Source organism: Gallus gallus, chromosome 14 (assembly GCF_016699485.2).
Source record: "Gallus gallus isolate bGalGal1 chromosome 14, bGalGal1.mat.broiler.GRCg7b, whole genome shotgun sequence".
NCBI classification, from domain to species: domain Eukaryota; kingdom Metazoa; phylum Chordata; class Aves; order Galliformes; family Phasianidae; genus Gallus; species Gallus gallus.
In genome coordinates this window covers 10,513,005-10,528,643 of record NC_052545.1, presented here as the reverse complement: position 1 = coordinate 10,528,643, position 15,639 = coordinate 10,513,005, and the positions used below count along the sequence as shown (strand labels likewise).

At 38.7% G+C, this 15,639-nt stretch overlaps 1 protein-coding gene across 5 annotated transcripts in view; it reads left to right on the top strand.

Annotated features, from left to right (window-relative positions):
* Positions 1-15,639, top strand: part of METTL22 (methyltransferase like 22) — a 660,197-nt gene that overhangs the window by 252,073 nt on the left and 392,485 nt on the right. The window contains exon 1 of one of the 5 annotated variants that reach the window (XM_040647408.2): positions 8,594-8,820. The exons of 3 other annotated variants lie outside the window; for them this stretch is intronic. The gene's annotated coding sequence lies outside the window, so the exon portion shown is untranslated. Of the gene's footprint in view, positions 1-8,593; positions 8,992-15,639 lie in introns of those variants that run through there. One more of the 5 variants, XM_046900662.1, reaches the window with a different exon arrangement.

The following is a 15,639-nucleotide window of genomic DNA, read 5'->3' as shown; positions in this document are numbered from 1 at the left end:
TAATGGGGTGAGAGCAGTGGGATATGAGAATGTCTGGTCATTATATACGTTGTGACAACCTGAAGTTCTCGACATGCCAATGCGTTGTCAGTCATGTGACAAAATAATATGGAAAGGATAAACTGGTACTTTGTGTGGCTAAAAAGGCTCATACCTTTTTCAATCAGTCATATTGTAGAGGAATAGGTGTGCTGGAATGGTAATGAGAAAACACTCCTGTTATGTTTGCTGCATGTGATGCACACACTTCCTTACCATAGTACCTGCAGTGTCAGCCTTCAGACCTCAGGGCTTGTCACTGCACAGGGTCTTCTTCAGTTTAGAGCTTACTGGGGACTTAGCTGCTCCACTGGGCTCTCACAGAGGATGAAGAAATCTACCCAAACAAACTGGAGAGCTCTCTAAAAAGGTAGAGCCACAAAAAAGCTGAGGAACCAATGATTCCAGTGGCGAAAAACAAAATGGTATATATACATTTTCATGTGGATGTCTCAAAACTTGGGGGTTTGGCTGTTCTGTGTTCTGCAAATGGATTTAATCTTGTTTGGTGGCTCCAGCAGACACAAGTGTGTCTGCCAGAGAGCATCGCATGTAGCTCTGTGAGGTCTGTGCAAAGATGCTATGAGATGAAAAATTCACCTGGGCAGCCTGACCAGCTAAGTCCACTTCATGGATCAAGAGGCAGACAGTCAGATGATTTTCACTAAGCTGCTTCAAATTTGTCATTACAGTGATAATGAGGCTCTGATAGCCTGAAGTTATTGTTAAGTGGTGTCCTGGGTTTTGTTTCAGGTATCTTCTCATCATCCAGATGAATTTTTGCTCATCTAACTAAATACTTAAGAAACTTGTAAGGAGTGTCAGGAGCTGCACTCCCAAATGGAACGATGATGGTTCATAATAATGTATTATAAGAAGATACTGACAGACCCTCAGAAGCTCTTGGCATTAATCTCTGCCTTTGGTATGGATGATTGTTACGTACCTTTTCGAAGTAGATAACAGCTGTGATATGGGGAGGGTAGCATTTTGTGCATTGTCAGCACTTGGCTCTTATGGTCTATGATTATGTGTAACCCATTTTATAATGTCTTTGCAAGCAATGACTTACTGTGTAAGTAAACTCAAGTCACATTTGGCACTGATTCCGGTCTCCTTTTTTCACATCCTTTGGCCTGGAGTCACCCTCTGGATTAGGATTTAAGAATTGTCAGAACTGGACTCTGTACTCAGATGGTAGCATTAGAACATGACAGAAATGGAAAGGGTGAGTTTTGCAAGGTGGTCATGTTATTTGAGTTGAACGGATACTCTAATTTTAGGAATTTTAATTCTGGTGTATCCTCTGAGCCTGGAAAAACATCTCCTTGTCACAACTTAAACTTCAAGTGTTTTTATTGCTTAAAAAACCCTAATCTTCTCCACAATTCTTTTTAAATTAATGCATTTCTATTGAAAACAAATAAACCACAAAACAATTCCAAACTTCCCTTCAGAGTCTGCTAAATGACCCTCTGTAATTTAAAATAAATTTCAGATCACACACCATGCTTTCAGAGAACAGGATAGTCGTAGAATACATGGGAATGCCAGAGAAAGACTGAGAATTGCCATGCTTTCATTTTTCATGAGATTATGCATATCTGGAATGTATTTGGGAGTCAATTGACTCAAATTCAGACTGTTTTAAGTACAGATAAGATGTGACCAAAAATAAATACACAACTCCACAGAACTACAAGGCAATTCAGATATTTATTGTCATGAAAGCAATTTCTGACTCCTTGGTATCCCATAGATATAAGTTGAGGGCTTCATTTGTTGCCTGCTGGGATTTAAAGAGAAGCCACATTTTTTTTCCCTTGTACGCTGGCCTTTTAATTTAAATAGGGAGTAGTGCAGAATTAAATGTTTTACTTTTTACTGTTATTCAGAGGCACCATGGAAACTTAATTCAGTTTCCACAAAAACATTACCACAGCTATTGGATTTTCCAAACTGGCATGTGAGATGACATTACAGTTGTAAATGGTGAGTTTTTGGATGTTAGAATGACAATTGAAGATTGCTGTTTATTTTTACAGTTATTCTTCTTCTACTGTGTATACATACATACTATATATATATGTATACACAGTATATAAAAGAAAATGTGTATGTACATATATATATATAAAATATATATACAATATATAAAAGAAAAATATGAAAAGGGAGGAATTGAGAAGTTTATTAAAGAATTAGTTGTGTAACTAAAAAAACTCAAATGCATAAGTAATAATCTATCCTTAAATATCAAGACTTCAGTTTACTGAAACTCATAGGCAGCTGTTTATAACTGTGAAGTACAATTCTGTCTTTTACCATTACAAGTGACTAAAATTTTATTAATATTCTGCTACTACCTCTGTGTTAATTGGATGTAAAATTGCTGTTCTTGAACACTTCTGATGGTGGAAGTTGAACCCCCACCTAAACACCAGCATCCTCCCAACAGAGCGTCATCCAGGATGAGGCCTCCCAAGTGCTTTCTCCTGCTGGTGCTGGAGATTGAAGTGAATGAACTTGTATGGGACAGTCTGAGGTGCTGGGGTTTCAGCCCAAGCAAATGCTGTCACAATCAAACTTCAATCAACATTTTAATAAAAAGTTGCCTCTAATGTCTGAAGTTGAAGTAGACAGAATCTCTCTAATCCTCTCTGAGCTGCATTGCTATTCATTTCAAAACAATTTAAGAATGCCGAAATCAAGAGCAAGAACTGAAAATTAACAGTTGTCAATTCAACTCCCTGGCACCTGCTTTTATTGTTGAATTAAAAAGGCTCCAGCAGCTACAACTGGCTCCTCCAGATATTTTAAGGTGCTTTTTTAAAGATGAATGGAAAAAGCATACTGGATGTTGTAAGGAACATTAAAAATAAAGTATTGAGACCACATTCTTGTTAGAACTGAAATATTGTAATGAAATAGCAAAGAAGAAAAGGTGTTCTTAAAACTCAAATTTATATAAAATAGGCTCAATTAGAAGAGCTGTTTGTGAATGCCAGCTTACTAGACCTTAGACACAAGTTTCAAGCAACCAGTTCTTCTCCTGTACATTGGCTCAATTTTTCAGTTTAATGGGTGATATGAAAAACAACCTGCTTATTAATACAATTTTTGGAAATTTAATCTAGTTGACAATAATATTATCACTACCCGATTACCAGTTAAAAAGAAAATCAACATATATTGAATGCTGTCTTTATACCCTCAAAGAAACTCTGACTGCATGCATATTTTTGTGTGTACATACATGTATGCTTGCCTTGAAGGTGATTAGAGAATATGTGCATATTCAGAGACTCGCATTAAAACTAATGGGATTTTGATCATGCAAATAATTATACTTGAAATCTTCATTAATATAAAATAGGCTGGTTTATTTTCATTATATATGCTTTCAGTGATTTGTTATGCATCTCTGATGGAGCTTCTCTTCTCTTATTTGTTATTGGCCAGGTACATGATGGATATTTAGCAAGTGCTGCTGTATATCTCATTTCAGTTGTGTTTTGGTCTGGAGCAGAAGAAGGGTTAGGTTTATCTCTGCAATCATTCTTAAAAGGATGTGCTAGGCTAGAGGTTGGTGCAGAAATTTTTTCCTCGTTACCCCAAGTAATGCAATGTCCATACAGCAGAATTTCCCACGTAACTTTCTCCTCCAATAAATTTCACGTTATCTGTGATCTTTTTACATTCTTGGAGAGATACAAGCACAGCAACCCATTTAGTGTGACTTCAGATATATGGCAAAGTGCCACTCGTGGACAGTGAGCATGGACTGGGTCCATCTATTTCAAGGTGAAATTTGGCAATCACAAACAGTCTTGCCATCTATCTGTGAAATTAATTTCTACTTTAGTACTTCTTAATCAGCAGTAACTGAAACCAGTGACTCTTACCACTCCTCTTCTGAGTTGGTTCATTTGGGCATCTTTAACTAGAAATAAAATAAAAATCAACAAAAACACTATTTGAAATCAAGTCAGTGTATTCCATTGGATAACGGCTTGAAAACAGACATCTTTTCATGGAGGTGAACCTCTTCTGAGGATGCTGTTTTTCATCATTTATCTCATAGTGTGATATGAGAAGGAGTGGACTTGAGGTTTGATGGAAATATCTTTTCTTACTACTTATAATGATTACTCTTATTAATATCATTACACTTCACAAATTCAAGAGCATTTCTTGGTATAAATCTTAAAAATTTCCTGGACATATTTTGTCCATTACCATCAGCTCTATGAATAGAAGACCACTTAAAAAAAATAATGAAAAATCAAGGTACATTCCATCTATAGCGCTGTTAAATAAATAAGTAAATGACAACAAATCTATACCCAATTTGTTGCAAGTCCAGTCATGTTGTAAATCCAGTACAAGGGTATTTTGATAAGGTCCTAGTGAAGTTCACCAAGACTTTGCTCAAGCAACATTATGAAACTTGCTGAAGTGCTGATGTATGGCAGACGTTGAGTTTTAGAACGTAATTTCTGCATAATTTATCTTTTCTTGTTGTTTAGATAGTATTGTTGCTTGTGTAAGAGCTAGTTAAAGTGTAATTGAGAAGTTGCCTGCAGGCTAGTAGTGGATTCAAATAATTTAAAGTTATTTTGAATTCTCATTATTTGAGTGGTTATCTCACTTCTTGTTTTGACAGATGTCTATAACTACAATACACCTCCATGCATCTTATTTTTATTTATGTATATTTAAAAAACACCCCAATTTACTTTTCAATGTGAACAAAGTCCTAAATTTTTTTAAGTGAAAAATAAATTTGTTGAAGTTGACTTCTGTGCCTTTATCTCTGAAGACTCGATCCCTTGAGGTGAGAGTCTCTTTTTCACTGATTTAACAGTACCTAACACAGGGGGATGACAAATAACTAATGACCTCCCACTAACGCAAAGTCACAGTGGCCTTGGGATTTTGTGTATCCCATAAAAGTCTTACACAGCTATGTGTTCAAAGATTTGAATAGATACCTCTTTGACAGCTACACGATACAGTAAAATGGAGAATGTGCATTTGGGCAATAGAACTTTCTTCAGATTATATATCTCAGCAGTCAATGTTGCAAGAGCTATGTAAAGGTAATTGATAGTTTTAGACCTTAACAAAATTCATCCTGTTGGGCTTTTTACTGAAGTATGGGGAATCTGGCTGCTGTGCACTTTAACTAGTCCTATAGCATACTGTCATCCTGCTTGCCTGCAGCAAAGGCAAGTTGAAAGAAAGGTAGATCATCCATCCAGCCCACTGAACAGAAGAAAAATGGCAATATGAATTTTGTCCCCTCAGTAGATTTGTCTTGTTTCTGAAAGCACTACTGCATTGTTATTGTTTTTGTATATTCTTGTCTTTAATCCAAGTAAAGATAATGAAACAAAGGGGAAAAATCTTCAAAGTGTTCCCTGCTTAATCAAATTAAAACTAAGAAGCAATCAGCATAGTGTGCATCTAGAAATTATATGGAATATGCTTTTTTTTTTTTTTTTTTTTTTACAGTTCTATTTACAAGAAGTAAGACCTGGAATGAGTTATGGAAGTCATTTCCTTATGTATAGAAGTGAATTTTATCACATCTCTCACCAAGTTTATGTCTTCTACTTTATCACTAGAGTTTCTGCTGGCTTATAGCCACTGTCCCATTTTAATAAAAGAAAGGAGAGAGGGCCTAATCTAGAAAATGCTTTAAGCCCATTTTTAATTTTAAGGTTGCTGAAGAATTGATGACATTGGTGGAGACATTCTTGCTCACATAGAATTTACTATGCATATGTTTAAAGGCTTAGTTTGATTTGTTCCAAAGGGGATTGTGGAAGTGCTGAGCATTTCAAGTAATGCTATTCCTTCCTGCTAATATCAGAAACTTTGGGTAAAATATAGCAAGATTTCTATTTTAGATTTGGATAAGATATATCTAGAAATGTTAGTTATCCATATCTGGAAGCAGTTGTACAGCTGAGAATACTGTTACATTTTCTTGAAAAAATCATGCCTATTTGTAAAAAGGGGTGAAAGGAAGGCATAATCTGTTTGATTCTTCATGAGCTTGCTAGGAACACTGAATGAGCTGTGTATTGTGAAACAAAGCAAATCTTCCTTGAATTAAGATTCTGTTTATTTTCCAGTTTGATAAATCTACTTTTAGGACTGTGAGTTGTTTTCTCTGCTGTTAACAATGGTGCTTTCATGTGAAAATGCACACATAAGAACATGCTCAGTATTTTTAGCAGCTTCTAGGTTGTTATTTTGTCTGGGTTTTGTTGTTGTTGTTTGTTTTTGTCTTGCTAACTGTACCATAGTTCCGGTGGACTGTGAGAAAACCCTGGGCTAAGCTTTCCTTTTAGTCTTTTTTTACAGGCTCCATCTATTGCATCTTGTATGTCAAATAATTTCTCATCCTGCTTTGCAGTAGCATCTATGCATGAATGATGCTCAGATTTATCATTCTTTTGGGTTCATTGTAATAAAACATAATACAATTTTGATGACTTCAGATGCAGAAAACATAGTTGCTGAAATCCCAGGAATACTGAGCTGATCTAGTTGTTCATCCCTGCCCACTCCCAGTATTCTGCTAGAAATAATATGGATTTCCATTTAGCCTATGGAAGGTATTGCATTATAGCACTGTTCTTAAGGCGGCATTAAAGCGTTCAAGAATTGAAACAAATTTGATGTGACATGATTATCCTGAATTAAGTTGTCATTAAATCTGGTCAATATTACAGCTTATGGTTTTGTGAAATAGAATGCTTTTATAACTCCTGTCCTATTTTTAACAGAGGTAAGTGAATTACTCTCTAAAATAGAGTATATATTTTAATTCTTTACTGATATCGCTAGAACTCTGAATTCAATTTAGAACGTAAGCTTCAGCGTTGTAAAAAGTGGTCGTTCCATATACTATGTTGAATTTCATGGTGATTTTCATCTGCTGGGAATGCTGCTGAAATAATTTAATGAACGTAATATTCTTTTTGTCCTCAATACAAATTACTGGATTGATTTTTGTTATCTTAAGGACCAAACAATTATTTGTAAATAGTTGAAGTTGATTGTGAGTAGTAGATAATCAAAAGTTGATGACTTTAATGAATGCATTTCACCTTTCACTCCTCTTCCTTCAATATCATAAAAAATTAACTTAGTCCAGGAAGGTTTGCTACTAGAATTTCCTCAAGGAAAATCTCAGAGTAAATTATGCACCTGATCTTCAAATATTCACACTGGCAAATGAATTCCAATAGTGATTTTAATGGAAAAGTAACATAAATGCGTGTTGATATGGTGAAGATGAATAGATTTAAATTTGACTTGATGCTTTTTGTGCTTCTTTACAATATTGAAATCTGATTCATTTGGCTCTTTGTCATTTGAAAGGTTAAATCTTTTCCCCTTATTTAGATGTTAGGCCTTTCCATTTACAGTAATATCCCAACAATTTTTCTTAGAAATGTGTATGAAATATATGACATTACGTAAGGAGCTATGATCATGATCAGTACCATCATAGGTTTCTGAGCTGCTACTGAGGTGTAGCTCTGGCTGCTCACCATTCAAAGTGTGAATAAATGATAGGTGGTTGGGGTTGCTTGGATTTTTCTGCTCTGCAAGTAGAGAAGACATATGACAGGCCCCATCCTTGGCACCTTGCTGGGAGGCAATGAGCTCTGTAAGGAAGGCTTAATCATCACAGCTACTGCCTTAACATGGACAGAACCGTTCTACTTAGCCTGTCAAGCGTGGAAGACATTGCTGTGGGAGAAATCCCATTTTAGTGCAGGCAAGACCAGCTTTCTAGCACTGTGTCAGTGCTCTCTGACACTAGTGAAAGGAGAACACACCTCCAAAATTATTCTGTTTAAAAAAAGAGAAATTCATGGTTCTTGCAATTGCCTCTTCTTTTGTTAGTTCCGTTCCTGGTGGTACTTATGTCTTGTCATTCAATGACTAGGGTCCTGGAGGTTAGAAAGGCGAAGAAAAAGGGTGGGATGGATTGTTTGTTTAAGGTAAAAACAGAAGAGGCAAAGCAAATACAGGGCGCTTTGTGGAAGCAGGCCTCTCGGCATGGGACTGCTGTTGGACCACCTGTTGGAACTGCTGTCTCTGGTAGGGCAATGCTGCTTGCAGGGGGTTCAGAAGCCCGGTAGGCACCCTTGGTGCTGCGACACCTTCACACAAAGGCAGAATGCCATCCTGGAAGTCAGGTTTCCTCAACAAAACCGAAATAATAAATTCAACTGAAACGAAAAGGATAAAAGCAGATCGCTTTCCACGCTGAGAGTGGAGCGGTGGTTACACCTGTGTTGCAGTACAAGCTCAAAAACGGTGGGAAGACCAAATACAGCCAAGCAGCGCGCTCAGGAAGGCAGCTTTACAGCCACACAGCTTCGTGCCGCGAGGCAGGAGAGCCCAGAGGGCTGCAGGCGGCCCGGGCTCCCTCGGCGCCTTGCAAGGGGCGCTGCAGCCCCAGCGCGGCGGAGAGGCTGGCTCTGATTGGTTGGTTTGAATTTCCTCTGTGCCCAACGGCTCTTTGCTCTGCTCCGGCTCTGCGCTGCGGCCGTGTGGGCTGTGCTGTTTGCGGCGTTCTCTCGGCTGTGTCCCCGAGGGCAGCCCAGCCTGGCCAGCTGCCTCAGCCCGCAGCCGTTAGCTGCTCGGGGCTGGAGCGAGGCTGCGTTGCCGCAGAGATCCATCCCCTTCTAGAATGTTCTCCTGCTGGTGGTAGGGATGGAACTGGGAAGTTCCATCCTGAGATTTCTGAAGGTAAAAGAACAGTATGTAAAAGCATTTCTGCAAAAAGGTCTTGCTGTGATGGTGGTTTTGCATGCCCTGCTCAGCACTGTTTTCAGAAATATGCTGTGTGGAAGAGTGATAAGGGCTGGTGGCCTGGAGGGGCTTCATCCTTACCTGTGAGCGAGCTTGTGAAGGACTGAGGTGAGAGAACGGTTTCTGTCTCCTTTGTCCAACTAATTTTGGTTTTGGGGCAGCTATGGTAATAATAAAACTTACTTGTTATAAGCTTTGTTTCAACTTTCCAGACAGGCAGCTTCTCTTCTTACATAACTAAATCTTCCATGTGGTGAAATGTAGTAATGCATTTTAAAACTAGCATGGCTTGACCTTGCTAAATTCCTTGAATTAAAACCTAGCCTTTCTGGTTAGTCAGGCTGTCTAACTGGCAGGGCAATGCACTGCTGCTGGGGGAGCGTGCAGGTACGGCTAGACTGTTTCCAAGCCTCAGACAAATAGTTTTAGCTTCCACGGACCACTAAATGGCTGTTTTAGTCACAAGAGCCTTTGAGTAACTCCAGATAATTTGCTTCACAGTTGTTTGGATTCTCCCCCCCTTGCTGCTCTGGAAGTTCTCTTTATATATTTTAACATTATTTATAGTAATCTTCAGGGAGTGTGGACTTGGGAGGTCACATGGGCTAAAATTTATAGGACAACCACTGAGCCATTAGAGAATTAAAAGAACAGCCTACATGGCCAGGACAAGACCTGAGGACTCTCAGAACAGAGGTGAATTTCACCCATTCTCGGGAAAGATCGATTTCTCTAAAAGCTGCTATGCTATCACTGCAGATTGTTTTCTCACACAGTATACTCCTCCTGCATATCTTTAGCAACTGAAGAGCAACATGTTTGTAGACAAATTGTAAAGATGAGTTTTTCCTTCCTTCTAAGTCTTCCAAAGATCCCAGTTTGATCTCAGCATGATTTTGAAAGCTTTGATCTTTTAAGGTTTAATTTAGTCCAGTGGCAACACGGTTCTCCAAGGCAATTCACCTTTCCCTGTCTTGTTTAAAAGGAGGGAAAAAAACTAAGGTGAAAAGGAAAGACAAAAAGCACTTTGTAAGTGAGGAACAAAAGCTTCATTAGAGAGAAAGCATCTGAAAATCTGCTCTCCAGCAAAATAACCCTTTGCAATCCTATTAGCCTGCCGTGAAAAAATTGCTCTCTGTGGTGCTAAACTCTCTACACACCCTTTTAAATCCATTTTGAGATTAAAAAAAAAAAATCCAAATAAATAGTTTATTTACTGTTTCAGTTCAAAGCTAATACATTTAAAAAGTGTAAAATTGTTTCACAGTTGTGTAGGACAACCTTTGCTAAACTCAAATGGAAATAAATAACAGTTCATTGTACCCCAGCTGAATCTTTTTTTTTCTTTGTCAAACACTCAGATGCAGCCCTCTGTTAAAAATCTCATTATATCTCTTATCACATGGCTGCGTGTTCAGTTCAAGTAGCAACACGAATTGGCGACGGTGGCTGTATCTCCCATAAGATATGACCATAATAATGAATGTAGCTTTGGAACTTTTTTTTTCCTGCTTTCCATCCCTGTATGACAAAGGGAAGGTACTGGTAGGAGTCCTGAAATACGCGTGTGCTCTTAGATTTGTTGGTTGTTCAGGGGAGCACTGGGGTGTGTGATTGCAAGCATGGTCTGTTTCATGGTCGAAGAGCACATATAGAAAAGAGGTGATAGTTTTTAATGGATGAAATTAAATGGAATAAGAGTGTAAGAGCAGCATAGATAGAATACTGCTAATGTATTTATTTTGTAACATACTGGTGAACAGTTGGCATTGTTACAAAGACCACTGGTCCTACCCCAATAAAAGTTACTGTAGCAAGGGCTTAGAAAGAGCTAAGGAACTGTAATGTACTTAACTGATTATGTAATTCTATTCCCTAAAGGAGAAAAGAGAGTTTCTCAACACAGTTGATGATGAGCTTGCTCCCTAGAGCATGAAACATTAATCTACATTTCTGAAGCCTCTTAGCTGAATGTTAGTGGCCTGTGAACCTGAAAAGGTTCGGAGCTGGTTGAATTGTTACGGGATTATTGGTGATATGAATTTAGCAGTAACTGAGACCTGCCTTTCTGTGTACCGAATGCTTTTCAAAATTACCACTATTTTGATCAATTTTTTAAATTAATTAGTGAATTGTTGGATTGAAGTTTTGTTTCATCACTCATTTTTCATTTTTCCCCCCATTAACTGACTTTAACGCTAAAGCATGATTTACAAATAGTATTTCACCTTGCTATCATCTTAGCAAAGTGCAGTGGTGTTTCATCTTGCCATCGTCTTGGCAAGTGTATGGGAAATCTTATATAACACAGAGAATATGTTTTTTGAAGGTGAAAATGGAGTATGGGCTTGTGTGCTCAGTAAGTTTGTGTCACCAGAGGTGTTTGAAAAGAGACTAAAATAATGTTTGTCTACACTGTGTTAAGCTTTTGAGGTTTGCAGTGCATACTTGAATTAATGCAGTAGCAAATTGTTTTACCTCTTCGTACATCATGCAGTCTTTGAGTTGACTTTTTTGTTCTGTTTCAGTTCTGAAACACTGAACACTGGCTGTAGCTGCAGACAGATAAGGATCAGATACATTATGTGATGTGTTGTTATGCTTTATGCTATTAAGATACCTTTCAGCTGTGTGTTGATGATGAACTAAAGCTTCAACTAATCCCTGGACGTATAGAAATTTTACCCTTGCTCAAAGTAGCCATATCTGTTGTAGTTTTATTTCTGTTTTACAGGAAAGTTGGGAAATGGGGATGGGTGGCATAGTCGGCCATATAAAATCATCTGAAAAATGGGTCGACTAGATCCCCTGCTACTTCAGTTACCTAAAATAGTAGTGATATCTTCACTCCTTGTCCATTCAGGCTGTAGCATGTTATGATCATTGCTGTTAGCTTTTTACTGTACAGTCAACTTTTCTGTTGGTGCTTGTTGAGTACGGGATGCGTTTGAGGCTACAGTCCAGTTCTGAACTGATACTTAAAATCTATTATTAATATTCTTCATCGTCACAATTTTATTTAAAATAATGGTTTTCTTTTCATGCTTTTTTTCTTGCCATTGATCATTTTATCATGATTTTGTACTCAATATGACAGCTTAGAAACTTTTTATTTTCTAATAATGAAAACTGAAGGTCTCATGTTATCGCTAGTCTGAAAATGATAGTGTTAGCCAGCACCAAGAGTAATGAGACTTTCAATTTGGTCACAGGAGATGATAAAACTATTTCTTGTAGCATTTCCAACTATTTTTATTGCTCAGGTGAGAAATACTAGAAAACAATATTCTGATGGGTTTTGACTGTCTGCTCTATTCTGAAAAGGGTAAAAACTCTTTCATATTAATTTAGAAGGAAAGGTTTGGGCTTGCTGTTTTCTGTGATACATTTCATACATTCCAATACCAGAGGTCTAAATAATTTTGAACTTCAGGAATATGTGGAATATAAACCAAGCTCAGTATCAGTGATGGCAGTTAAGACAAATGGATTCATACCTTTGTTCTAATCCATAACTTGTCAAATCGGTAATGCATTCATGTTAGTTGATATACAACATATATGGATCACATATGTAAAAATCATATACTTTGTCTTTTCCCATCATTAACTAGGGAACTCTCTTCCTCTTAGTCCTTTTAAAGGGAATTATAATAACTTACTACTTTATCTAATTGCAGAATGCAAAGAAGAATCCACTTAATTAAGATTTTAATTAATTTTATGGCCCTCACTTGCTCAATTTGCCAATAGTATCGAGTCAAAGCGAGAAATTTATAATCAAGATACTAGTAAGTTTGATAACTGTAAGTTTATGGTAAGCTATGTCATTCTAGGGCAGCCTTGAGGAGAAGGACTTAGGAGTGTCGTTCATTGAGAAACTCAACATGTGCCAGAAGTAAGTGCTTGTTGTCTAGAAAGCAAGCTGTGTTCTCGTCTGCTTCAAAAGTGAGGTGGCCAGCAGGGCGAGAGAGGGGAATTCTTCCCTGTACTCTGCTCCTGGGAGATTCTACCTATGGTACTGTGTTCAGCTCTGGAGGTCCCAGTGTAAGAGATGCGGAGCTGTTAGATTGCATCCAGGGGAGGCCACAGGGATGCTCAGAGGACTGGAGCACCCCTGCTATAGAGATAGGCTGGGCTTGTTGAGGAAGCCTGGAGAAAAGGAGGCTGTAGGAAGACCTCATTGCAGCCTTCCAGTGCTTAAATGGGGCTTATAAACAGAAGGAGATTGACTTTTACACAGACGGATAGTGATAGGACAAGGGAGAATGGTTTTAAATTAAACCAGAGGAGATTTAGGTTAGGTAGTAGGAGGAAATTCTTTACTCAGGGTGATGAGGCCCTGGCACAGGATGCCCAGAGAGCTGTGGGTGCCCAAGGCCAGGCTGGGTAGGATGCTGGGCAGCCTCAGCTGGTGGATGGTAACCAGTCCATGGCAGAGGGTTGGAACTGAGTGATGTTAAGGTCCTTTCCATGCCAAGGTATTCTTTGTTTCTATGATAAGCTGTAAAGACAAATTAGTTTAAAGTACTACTAATTAAGAAGATACCTTGAAAGATCTATGGAAGTGTTTGTTCTTCTTTAGCTGAAAAAGATTGATTAAAGGTGATATTTAACAGACTTTGTGTATTTTCACATCACTAAAAATGAAATCACCACATCACTCAACTGTTGTCTTGAAATAAGATATTCTGGAAATATTTAAATGCTAAGCAAGAGTTAAGTTCTTCAAAGGTGCCAAGGGTGTTCCACCCCCATGAGAATTTTAGTCAGGACAGCATCAATGACATCTTTCTGAATTACTAGTATCTTGCATTCAATGAGGATGCCAGACGCTGGCAGCCACAGTGTGTATGCCAATAATCTGCCCAGCATTATAGCATATAGAAGAGGAAGGACACTTAGCTACCTCCCTTTTGGAATCCCCATCAGCTAAAAAGAACAGCAGCCAGTGGAGTAAGGTCCTGAAAAATACAGATTCAGAACACACAGTAACAGTGAGGCTCAAAAGGGCTGCTAAGGTAATTTGACAGCTGCTAGAGGAACTGTGCTCTCTGCACTGATTAAACAGGTTGAGTTGCTGGCCTGGGGCTTAGGCTGTGCTTGGGGATGGGATCGGAGTGAGGCTTCTGAGAACAATAAATCTCAGATACATACCAAGAACAGGGAAAAGAAGATGTTGCTGCAGTAAAGCAAGGAGTAAAACTAGACCTCTGTTTGAAATAATAAAGTTCAGGGACTGGGGAGTCTCAAGGCTTTCATCTCAGCCTAGAGTGAGATTCAGAGATCAAGAAGTAGAAAACAGAGTCACAGAGGGACAGCGTGTCTAACAAGTGGCTCACACAGGCAGTAAAGGCACTGCCTGTACGTTCCTTCACCAAGAGCACTGTCGTGTTCTGCAGCTTTAGTCTCAGCCTACATTTAGGTTTAAAGTTCAGAAAGGAGGATGCAGGAGTTCTGTAGAAAGTGGGATGAGATGATTCAGATAGTCAAAAACATACCTGCGTATCTAGAGATGTATTATGTAGGGATGTATTATGCGTACAATTCTACATATTTGAGGGGTGATCTGATTAACGTTTGTAAATATCTAAAGGGAGGTGGGAGGGAAATGGATGAGGCCAGGCTTTTCTCATTGGTGTGTGGTGATAAGACAAGGAATGTTGGCTTAAAATTTGAACGTAAGACGTTCCATACAAACAAGTGGAAGAACTTCTTTACAGTAAGGGTGATGGAGCAGGTTGTCCAGAGAGGTTGTGGAATATCCTTCTATAGAGGTATTCAAGACCCATGGATGCCTACCTGTGCAACCTATTGTAGGGTACCTGCTTATGCTGGGGTGTTGGACTCGATGATCTTTTGATGTCCCTTCCAACCTCTGCAGTTCTGTGATGTCCTCTGTACAGTCTTAGCCTGGAGGCTAACAGCACCCTGTGATACTGCTCTCAGCATTTAGGTTCTGAAAAGAAGCAGTGTAAACCCAATGGGGGATTACAATTATTACCTTTGTAGGGATGTATCTCTGAGATTAGTATTAGTCTTAGTCTATGATTAGGGTTCAGAGAAGGAGAAATGTGGTGCTTATGATGAGGCTGACTTTGACAAGATGAAGGCTGCTTTTACATCCATTTTCTGCACAGTCCTCAGTTGCAGTTAGAGCTACTCTACTGAACTATTAGTGTCAGCTCGCAGTTAGGCTTAGAATTCTGAAAAAGAAATAGGAGACCTGTAGGAGGTGTGGGGCTGAGAAGAGACTGCAGATGTCAATTGAGGTCTGCTGCTGAAGTTATTCCATCAGCAGTCAGGATCCCAGGACATTAGTCTCTTCCTGGTTTGGCAACTTTGATAAATCTTACTCTGAGGGCTGCAGTCTAGCCTCACCTGAAATTCAGACCTCTCTGGCTTCCTGAATCTTGTCTCTCCTGCATGTTCTGGTGCAGTGCAGTGTCCCAGTCTCAGCACTCAGCTAGTAGGACTGAGCAGAACCTGCTGTGTGCACTGACTGGGTGTGCACTGTGTTGGCACGTAGCCGTCTGTGGGGACTGCTGCCCCAGCTGAGCGCATTAGAGCTGCCACTGTGCTAGTCTGTCCTGTGATTTACTGAGGTCTATAATCTACTTTCATTATTGATGTTCATGTGAATTTTTTGAAATGTCACCCTTGGTTTTTTTCAGTTTTTATATCGATGGTGTTTTTTGTTTTTTTTTTTTTTTGTCAGTTTTCCTTGTTAATCTCTTTTTAATAAAAAAAGATAAA